Source organism: Tachysurus fulvidraco, chromosome 6 (assembly GCF_022655615.1).
Source record: "Tachysurus fulvidraco isolate hzauxx_2018 chromosome 6, HZAU_PFXX_2.0, whole genome shotgun sequence".
NCBI classification, from domain to species: Eukaryota; Metazoa; Chordata; class Actinopteri; order Siluriformes; family Bagridae; genus Tachysurus; species Tachysurus fulvidraco.
In genome coordinates, this window is record NC_062523.1 from 5,230,378 (window position 1) to 5,241,477 (window position 11,100).

The following is an 11,100-nucleotide window of genomic DNA, read 5'->3' on the forward strand; positions in this document are numbered from 1 at the left end:
CGCCCTTTTCCTGTCTCTCTTTCAGTCTGTCACTACTGTTAAAATCTTTCTATTTTAGTCTCTATCTCTTTTCTCTGTGATTCTTCTTTAATGGATTCTTGCTCGTGTTTTCTCGGTCTATTTTCCGCTCACAAACAAACTTTCTTTTTTTTCCTCGTTTAGACTCTGTTTCATTCTGTTATATAAAAAGAACAGAATGAAGAACGCAATAGGAAAGACACAGGTTCACTACAAAACACTGTGTGTGTGTGTCTGTGTGTGTGTGTGTGTGTGTGTGTGTGTGTGTGTGTGTGTGTGTGTGTGTGTGTGTGTGTGGATCTAGAAGCAGACGATTAGTTAAATGCTGTCGGTGCTTTGGGTGTCACTGTGTTACTTTTCCCCTCATTTACACATCAATTAAATATTACAGAGTTCCTGAGCTCCTGTGCTCTTTAACACACCAGCAACACGTGGCTGTAAAGCAGGCAACATTAAAACATTTCTCACACACAGAAAAACTCCCAAAAACAAAGGTTTGGCACAGCTTTCATCACATCTTCTCTCCTCAGTGATGGTTTTTTTTTTCCAGCATTTCACAACAAGCCTCTGGAAAAAAAAATCCCAAGATAAATGGTGAAAACACAAAGCGCAGATTTCAGCTGAAAAAATCCAAACATTATAACATTTGACAGCTCATACTTCATTTTCACAGAAAATAACAATCACAATGAAGAACAGAGAGAGAGAGAGAAAGAAGCTGCAGGGCCAAACCGAGCCGAACAACACAATAATCATCATCACACACTGCACGATGGATCGCCTGTGACAGACGCTCGAGGTTCCGGTGCAAAAAAAAACAAAAAAAACATTTGTTCTGGACAGCATGACGTGTCCAGCTTATGGACGTGTGTGTGTGTTGTAGTTCCCCCCATGTTCCAGCCACAGGACACACTCTGGAGCGTGACAGGTTGACTAGGTGCTTGCGGTTGTTGACAAGAGGGAAAAATGTTGTTTATTCCCACCGTTGGACAAAGATGAAAAAAATAATAAAACAGCATGTCTGAGCCTGAGGACAGCTCACACATAATGCCAGCTGTGTGTGTGTGTGTGTGTGTGTGTGTGTGTGTGTGTGTGTGTGTGTGTGTGTGTGTGTGTGTGTGTGTGTGTGTGTGTGAGGTGTTGTCTTGTCCTTCTGTCTGCCCCATTGAATGTTGCGTTGTTGTACACTTTCTGTATAACAGTTATTTTTATTTGATAACTTTTTAAACTTGTGAGTGAGGCAGTGTGACTAAGGCAGTGTGAGTTAGACAGTGTGAGTGACGCTGTGTGAGTGACGCTGTGTGAGTGAGGCAGTGTGAGTTAGACAGTGTGAGAGAGGCAGTGTGACTTAGACAGTGAGTGAGACAGTGTGAGAGAGGCTGTGTGAGTGAGGCAGTGTGAGTGAGGCAGTGTGAGAGAGGCTGTTTGACTGAGGCAGTGTGAGTGAGGCAGTGTGGGGGAGGTCGTGGACTAATGGTTAGAGAGTCTGACTCCTAACCCTAAGGTTGGGGGTTCGAGTCTCGGGCCACAACTGAGGTGCCCTTGAGCAAGGCACCGAACCCCCCCAATTGCTCCCTGGCCGCCGCAGCATAAATGGCCGTCCACTGCTCTGGGTGTGTGTGTGTGTGTGTGTGTGTGTGTGTGTGTGTGTGTTCTCTGCTGTGTGTGTGCACTTTGGTTGAGTAAAATGCAGAGAATGAATTCTGAGTATGGGTCACTTAGCCGTATGTCACGTCATTTTCGTCACTTGAGGTGGTTGAGGCAGGCAGTGTTAGTAAGAAAGTGTGACTGAGGCAATGTGAGAGAGGCAGAGTAGTGTAACCGAGGCAGGGTGGGTTAGACAGTGGGACTGAGACAGTGTGGGTGAGGCAATGTGAGTGAGGCAGTGTGTGTGAGGCAGTGTGCGTGAGGCAGTGTGCGTGAGGCAGTGTCCGTGAGGCTCCACTGTTTATTTAAAAATAGAAAAACCTTCTTCAGTTTTTACTGTACTGAAAGTTGAGCCCAGCCTCAGCAGGTAGAATATTAATGCAGTAATAATTATTATTTATTGATCAGTGTTGTTATGTCCTGATGCTGATCTTACAGACAGAGATTAAACATAACGCAAAGTGCAACACAAGAGTTTATTTAATGTAAACAATTAAAGTAAGTGTTAGATGAATGAATCACTGACACAGAGTCATTGGGGAGTTGAGTGCTGAACTCTGGCAACCCTGGTTAATAATATCACCTTGAACAACAGGAGCTGAACAAAGCGACATGTGAAAGTGTTAGAAGCGAGCTGTGAGACTGTGCTGTGTGTACGCTGGATGGCTGTATGCTAAAGATCTCAGCTGTTTATTACAGGATTACTGCAGACAGTCAGTAAGTAGCAGCCTGGAGCAGGAGGGAAGCGTGTTCGTGTCTCAGCTTCACTCTCTAGAAGTGTGGGTGTGGAACACTAAAAAATCACAATTTATAACTCCGAGAACATTCGGATTCCAAACTGAAATCCTGGCTAACAAGCAAAGAAGCAAACAAACAAAAATGAATGAAATAATAAATTATGTCGATAATCATGCCAAGTCATGTATAAATAAATAAATATGTGGAAGTGTTTGTGTGGCTCAGCGTGAATTTCAATCCGGTTTAAGAGATTTTAAGCAGTGTGTTTTTCTCCAGCCAAAACAAAGTTCTATATACACAGAAGAGCAGGAGGAAGAGGAGGAGAATAAGGACCAGAAGGTGGAGGAGGAGGAGGAGGTGCAGGAGGGGGAGGAAGAGGACCAGCAGGAGGATGAGGAGCAGGAGGGGAGAAGCGACAACGAGAGAAGGAGGAGGTGAAAGAAGGAGAGGATGAGGTGCGGGAGGGGGAGGAAGAGGAAAAGTAGGAGGAAGAGGACCAGCAGGAGGATAAGGATGAGATGCAGGAGGCGCTGGGGGGAGTAGGAGGAAAAGTACCAGCAGGAGGATGAAGATGAGGTGCAGGAGGTGGGGGGGGGGTTGTAGGAGGAAGAGGACCAGCAGGAGGATGAGGAGCAGGAGGAGAGAAGCAACAGCAAGAGAAGGAGGAGGTGAAAGAAGGAGAGGAGGAGAATGAGGATGAGGTGCGGGAGAGGGAGGAAGAGGAAAAGTAGGAGGAAGAGGACCAGCAGGAGGATGAGGATGAGGTGCGGGGAGGGGAGTAGGAGGAAGAGGACCAGCCGGAGGATGAAGATGCAGTGCAGGAGGCGGGAGGGGGGGTTGTAGGAGGAAGAGGACCAGCAGGAGGATAAGGAGCAGGAGGAGAGAAGCAACAGCAAGAGAAGGAGGAGGTGAAAGAAGGAGAGGAGGAGAATGAGGATGAGGTGCAGGAGGGGGAGGAAGAGGAAAAGTTGGAGGAAGAGGACCAGCAGGAGGATGAGGATGAGGTGCGGGGAGGGGGGGGGGGTGAGTAGGAGGAAGAGGACCAGCAGGAGGATGAGGAGCAGGAGGGGAGAAGCAACAGCAAGAGAAGGAAGAGGTAAAAGAAGAGGAGAAGGGAAGAAGGAAACAGAGAAAGAGGAATACGATGAAGAGGAGGATGCTGAGAAAACTAAATAGATCTGTTGACATAATAGCCAAAGCCTCGTTTTTACACAGGACAATGAATAATTTGCTGGACAATGAATAATTTCACACATCCTTCCAGATTCTAGAGCCTGTTGTGGGAAAAGCTGCAGTAGCAGATCAGCAACAATGAAAACCTCAAACATCTGATAGCAAGAACCATGTTATAAAGTCACCAAGATGTGAACATTAACTGAAGGATTTGTGCGATTGTATCGACTGTGCTGCTGCTGCTACATGCAGGTGTTCCTAATAAAGTGGACACTGAGTGTACATACAGTCACACTCCTGAATCTCTCTGGGATTTTAGTGAGAATCCACCGAGTCTATTTTTTTTTAGTATTTCATTAAATGGTAAAATTAAATGGCAAATAATCTTTCTCTTTCCTGCTGTGTGATACAGACGGACTCCAGTTTAGCTATAAATACCTCTCTAATGTAGGAGTGTGTGAACCCAAGTGTGTGTGTGTGTGTGTGTGTGTGTGTGTGTGTGTGTGTGTGTGTGTGTGTGTGTGTGTGTGTGCAGTTTCTTTCATTCTGCACTGTGCTGAAATCTCTAAGCTGCTGAGAAATGTCACTCCATCCAGCATGTGGTGGCATTCACACGTCTCTTCATAGTCATTTAGAATCTGTGAACTTGTCTTGAAAGCCTTCTTCATCACAGCAGGTGTGTGTGTGTGTGTGTGTGTGTGTGTGTGTGTGTGTGTGTGTGTGTGTGTGTGTGTGTGTGTGTGTGTGATAAACAGAGGTGTGTGTTCTGTTTAATTGTGCGTTAAAGAAATCGATAATCACTACTTTATCTTCTAATCTTCGTGTTTCATTTTTCACGTCCCATGCCTCAACACACACACATTGCCACACAGATCATGGACTCTAAGCACTACAACAATCACGTTTACCTGTACTATCATTCTGACTGCACACACCAGGAGTCAGTTACACACACGAGCTCCTTCCATCGGTTCTTCGTGATGTCCACACTCATGTAGGTGTCCGTACCAGACATTCTGACTCTGTACTGTTGTGTTCGTTATGTTTCTTCTTTTAGCCCAAGGAACTGTTCATGCACGTCATCTGACACCGACATGTTTGTCAAATTCGATTCTGCTTGGATTTATTTGCAATGGTTTAAGCAGCGTAACCTGTAACCAGCACCTCCTCTGCCACCTGACTACATGTGCAGGTTTTTAGTCTAGTCAAGCAGGAGCTGCACCTGATTCCACCTGTTTAATCAGCAGATCTTAGCTTTAAATAGACTCAGGTGTAGCATCTGCTTGGTTGAAGTGAAATCCTGCACCACACCTAATATTTCTACTTTTGACTTTTTCTGACTCTTTCCTAGAAAACTGTTCTGGATCAGTTTAAGACAACATACCTGCAAAAAAAGAATTGGGCTTTTTACTCACCAGTGAACAATAACCTCATTCACACACCATTTATTTATCACTACTATTGCCTCAGAGCTCGGTGTCTCAGTCAGTCGGTCAGTTTCCGGTCTATAACTCTTCCTAATACCTACTTTTACTTATACAGCTATAAAATTCATATAAAATCTTTTTTTTTACTGAAAACAGATGTTTCTTGAGAAAAACTGTAAGCCAAGACTGCAGGTAAAACTATGGTGTGCGTTAAAAGAGGATCCAATCCGTGGCTGTCGCTGAAGCAGTGGATCACAGGATCAGGTAGGTTACAGAGCCTGCAGACGGGATCGCACTAAGACAGGATAGTACTGGGCATCATCGCAGGGAGAAAGGATTCAGCACTGCAGTCTGCAGATGGCTTTGGCAGAGCAGGAAGTGGTGGTACAGCACCTCATTGAAGGGGTCTTCGAGGCTTTTCGCCCTATAAGATCCACTGACATTAAGAAAGAGATGTTTTGAAGTAATTTGTATGAGAGGAATGGGTGGCACGGTGGCTTAGTGTTGAGCACGTTTGCCTCACACCTCCAGGGTTGTGGGTTCGATTCCCGCCTCCGCCTTGTGTGTGTGGAGTTTGCATGTTCTCCCCGTGCCTCGGGGGTTTCCTCCGGGTACTCCGGTTTCCTCCCGCGGTCCAAAGACATGAATGGTAGGTTGATTGGCATCTCTGGAAAATTGTCCGTAGTGTGTAAGTGAATGAGAGTGTGTGTATGTGTGCCCTGTGATGGGTTGGCACTCTATCCAGGGTGTATCCTGCCTCGATGACGCCTGGGATAGGCACAGGCTCCCCGTGACCCGAGGTAGTTTGGATATGAGAGGAGCTGACCTGTGCAGCCATGTTTTGGAGCTTCAGTAGGAGTTACTGTATTACTGTCAGGTATATCGCTGTTTCTGTAGGTCAGTAAAGATGTGGACAATAAAGCTTTCAGTCTCATCACTACATTCACCACAATGCTTTGTCCAGGTCAATAGGATCTCCCATCTTGGGCATCCCTGCGGAAATAAAGCAGTGATCTCACTTCTGGACACATTTTGCTCAAGGAACAAGGTGTTGCAAATGGAATGTTCTGGTTAACCATAAGTTGGCAAAAAACATATGCCTGTCGAGATCCATTCTGGCCTTCAATCCTCAGTACTGCCAGCCTGAAACTGATCAATAACACAGCATTATAACATTTTTTTTTCATATGCAGTTTGTAGCCTCATGGTAGAAGCTCATCCAGGCTCTGTTCTCCCTCACACACTGACACACAGTGGTGATCACTACAGAATAATCCCAACTGTTCTTCTGCAGCTTCTGAAGATGGTGTAGAGTCTGAGGTGGCAGCTTAGTGGTTAAGGTGTGCTCCGACAAATTAAAAGGTTGTGAGTTTGAATCCCAGGACCACCAATCCACCACTGCTAGGCCCTTGAGCAAGACCCTTAACCTTTAATTCTATAAATGAGATAAATGTAAGTTGCTGTGGATAAGAGCAGCTGTCAAATGTACAGAAGACTGGACAGACTGCAGCCTTGTTAATCAGTTCTTCACACAGAACGGTTCGGGTTAATGTTTTATACATCTGCAGCGTGATCCATGAGCTAAAATATCCACCGATGTCAAACACTGTTAGAGTCTTAAACAGGTCGACATGGTCCGTTTCTCCTGGTCTAGAAACACAAGTCAAATATTTAGTTACAGTTCAGTGAGGTGCATCAAATATTGACCACTGACAGGATGTCCGATCTACAAGGATTATGATGGATAAAAATGTTTCAGGATTTTTTTGTGGTCTATCCAGGAGACCAGATCTTCGGTGAGCTGAGGTAAGGCGTGAGGTAAGTGACCAAAGGCAGAGGAAGAGCTAAAAACTTTTAATTCCACGCTGTTGAGTAGAACACAGTGCAGAACTGGGCCAATGTGAGACTAGAAGGTCCATGTAACTCTGCAGATTTCATGTTTGATAGCTGCTGTATGGAGTTGTTCAAGTTGAAGAGTGTTTTTCTGGTTCATCTCTCTCTCTCTCTCTCTCTCTCTCAGCTGCAGATGTTCAGTCAGAAGGTGCTCAGTGTTTTTGGGATCACATGGCTGGCTGTTATTTTTTCATTCATTCATTCATTTTCTACCGCTTTATCCGAACTACCTCGGGTCACGGGGAGCCTGTGCCTATCTCAGGCGTCATCGGGCATCAAGGCAGGATACACCCTGGACGGAGTGCCAACCCATCACAGGGCACACACACACTTCTCACTCACTCACTCACTCACTCACTCACACACTCACACACACACACACACACACACTATGGACAATTTTCCAGAGATGCCAATCAACCTACCATGCATGTCTTTGGACCGGGGGAGGAAACCGGAGTACCCAGAGGAAACCCCCGAGGCACGGGGAGAACATGCAAACTCCGCACACACAAGGCGGAGGCGGGAATCGAACCCCGACCCTGGAGGTGTGAGGCGAACGTGCTACCCACTAAGCCACCGTGCCCCCCTGTTTTTTTTTTCTTCTTCAAATAAAAAGACAGTGCTTGTGCAATTAATCGCGTGTTTCTTGGCCACTGACTATCAGAAGATGAGTGAGGAAGTTTCTCACTGAACATTTTTCCAGTGAGAAGAAAATGGAAGTGCTTGAGTCTATTTTACTGTACCGTCTCTCACCATCGCACCATTGATCTCTTTCATCAAAGCTTTTTTCAGAAGAATTTCAGAAGAATCTTATTTCCTTGCAGTATTTCTGAAGTTTTGTTCTCCCTATTTATGGATCTGCCCAGTTGTAGGATTTCTTTTTCAAGGAAGCTGCTCTTTTTCTTTATGTCACAGGTTTTTGCTGTATTGTTGGCAGATGAGCTGGATTTGAACTTTTCTTATCCCACCGCTGGCTTGTGATGTGTACTGTCATTTTCTCTCTCTCTTCAAGACTCACAGAATAGAGTAAATGAAAAGGTCATCCTGTAATAACCTGTTGTTGAAGAGGCAGTGATGCTGATGGCGAGTGCTCGGTGTGGTGGTGACAGAGACAGAGATGTAGTGATGATCAGAGAGCCGAGTGGAATGAATATATCTGTTAAAGAATCTGCTTCTGAGTGTAAAACCTATCAAGTCCTGCTGTGAAGATCTTCTCAGGAGTGGATTGTGACCAGGTCTGTCTGTAGGAGTTTCTGTCCACACGTCTAGAAGACTGTGGTGTTGTTTTGCAGTTCTGAGAGCTTCTGCTGAGCGAGGATGAGGTTCACTGTGATTCAGAGTGCACTTAAGATCTCCAGCTGAAACGATTATTCTCTAACAGGGAACTCCTGAGACAAATTTATTCAGATTTTCAGAAACCTAAAAGCAGTCCTTGTCAGCATCAGAAGTATGGAGATTCATCATAAAAAGTTAGAGCTTGTGTAGATTGAGATATTGCCTTTGCTTCTTTCCAGGTATCATTTCTGCTATTTCTAGAATATCTGCAGAAAGCAGCATGCTGACTCCAGTGACTCAGAACTGAACCATTTCTGAACAAACCCTCTGCATCTGGTTATTACTGACAGACACAGAACAAAAACGACTAAACTGCTTCTCAGCAAGCACGTTCGCCTCACTCCTCCAGGGTTGGGGGTTCGATTCCCGCCTCCGCTTTGTGTGTGTGGAGTTTGCATGTTCTCCCCGTACCTCGGGGGTTTCCTCTGGGTACTCCGGTTTCCTCCCCCGGCCCAAAGACATGCATGGTAGGTTGATTGGCATCTCTGGAAAATTGTCTGTAGTGTGTGAGTGTGTGAGTGAATGAGAGTGTGTGTGCCCTGTGATGGGTTGGCACGCCGTCCAGGGTGTATCCTGCCTCGATGCCTGATGACGCCTGAGATAGGCACAGGCTCCCCGTGACCCGAGGTAGCTCGGATAAGCGGTAGAAAATGAATGAATGAATGCTTCTCAGCACTACACTATCCACTGACATTAATTGAGCGTTTGGGGGAAAGACCCATGTTGCCCAGGGGACACAGTTTTTTCTTTTTTTCTTTTTTTTTTTTTTTCTTGCTCTGGCATTTTCAGGGGGAAGCCATTTGGGTTTCCAAGCCTTCAAACAAGCAAAAAAAAACTAGGTATGAGTTTTGGGTCAGATCTAAGAAAAATGTTCTCTGTAAACCCAAAAATTGACTAAGAGCGCTGAGATTTTTTCCCTTAAAATTTAGCTTTTCCAACGTTAAAATGTTTCGGGGGTCCTCTTCTCAACTGCTTTTTAAATTTTCCCCAAAACCCCATTTTCAAAAACTGGGACCCTTTCAAGGGCCCTCCTCACCCATTCATGTTTTTGGGGAAAAAAAAATTCAACTCTTTCCAAATTAACCTTTTTACCTCATTTTGGTTGGTTTAAGAAACCAAAAAAAAATTTACCTTTAAAAAAATTTTAAAAAAAACCCAAATTAAAAAACCCAAAAACACCTGGAAAAAAAAAAAACAGAATCAAATTTTGATTTTTTTTAAAAATTAACATGGAGTCATTCGGGCCTTATTTTTTTCTTTTCTCAGGGCCCGGGGCCGGGAGAAATGTGATGAGTTTTTTTTTTTCTGACACAAAAGAAAATAAAAAAATCAGGAAACTCCCCTAGCAACCATATACCTGTCTATTTATATCTATAGAGATCTATCTCTCCCCTTCCCAACCTTTCTCAATCTCTAACCCCTTTTTTTTTTGTTTCTCTCTTTTTCTTCTATGTCTCTATCTTATCTCTACTCTCTCTCTCTCTCTCTCTCTCTCTCCCCCTCTCTCTCTCTCTCTTCACTCTTATCGTCTCTCTCTACCCCCTTCTTTCTTCTTCTTCCCTCTCCCTCTCTCTCCTCTCTTTCCTCCTCTCCCCTCCTTCCTCTCCTCTCTCCCCTCCATATGCTCTCTATCTCTCCCCATTCTCTCTCTCTAACTCCCCCATTTGTTTTTGTTTTCTCTCTCTCTCTCCTCCTCTCTCCTTCTTATATCTCCCCCCTTCTTCTCTCCCTCTCCCTCTCTCTCTCTCTCCCCTCCACCCCTCCCCTTCTCTCTCCTCTACCCGACGCCCCTGTCTCTCTCTCTCTCTCTCCTCTTCTCCTGCTCTCATCCCCTTCCTATCTCTCCCCCCCTTTTTTTTTTTTTTTTATTTCTCTCTCTCTCTCTCCTCTCCATCTCCTCTCCCCCTTCTTTCTCTTCTCTCTCTCTCTCCTTGTCTCTCTCTTCTCCCCCTTCTCTTCCCCTCACCCCTTGCCTTTTTCTCTCTCGTCTCCCCCCCTCTTCTCTCTCTACTCTCCTCTCTCTTCTTCGTCTCTCTCCTCTCTCCCAAAAGCACCAAAATGAGAGAGAGATGAGAGTGCGCAGAGAGGGGAGGGAGAGAGAGAGAGAGAGGAGAGAGAGAGAGAAGAGAGAGAGAGAAACAAATGAGAGACAGGAGAAGAGAGAGGAGAGAGAGAGAGGAGAGAGAGATATAGAGATAAATCTATGACTTTCTCTTCTTCTATCTCAACTGTCCTTCCACCTACGTAATCTCAAGCGTGCCGCGCCAGACTCGACGGAGCGTACGAATGCCAAGTGGCTCAAGTCGTCGACCGTGCAGCCGTACAGCTGCTTGCCGTGGGTTGGTTGTTCTAGACCCGGCGGTCAACCCCTCGTTCTGCTCTCTTCTTTGTCCCCACCCGCCGCACCACAGCCTGTGTGGTTACGTCCTCTGCCGCTTCCGGTTACAACGCGTAGCCGTCCCGGGCCCCTTTTCGGTTCCACGCAGCGGGCTTCTTGCGTGGGACGTACACTGTGGGGAGGGGATCCCGCTTTGGCTTGATACGTCCCCTAGCCGCGGCCCCTCTATTGCCTCTGCCCGCCTTTCTGGGGACTTTCAGGGTTGGGGAGATTTGTAACGTCTTCCCTCCTCTTTTTTTTGTTATTTTTTTTTTTTTGTTTTTTTTGTTCTCTACTGATCTCTCTCTCTCTCTCTCTCTCTGCCTCTCTCCCCCTTCTCTCCTCCTCTCTCTCTTCTCTCCCCTCCCCCTTCTCTCCTCTCTCCCTCCCCTCTCTCTCTACCTCCCTCTCTTCTCCTTCCCCTTGCTCTCTCTCCCCCCCTTTTTTTTTTTTTTTTCTCTCTCTCTCTCTCTCTCTCTTCTCTCTCCC

At 45.7% G+C, this 11,100-nt stretch overlaps 1 long non-coding RNA gene across 1 annotated transcript in view; it reads left to right on the forward strand.

Moving 5' to 3' along the window:
- Nucleotides 1–4,399: 4,399 nt before the first annotated feature.
- The window catches only part of LOC125141531, an 8,772-nt gene continuing 2,071 nt past the window's right edge, over nt 4,400–11,100 (forward strand). The window contains exons 1-2 of the long non-coding RNA XR_007140941.1: nt 4,400–5,068; nt 5,160–5,267. This is a non-coding gene — a long non-coding RNA (uncharacterized LOC125141531). The remainder of the gene's footprint in view (nt 5,069–5,159; nt 5,268–11,100) is intronic.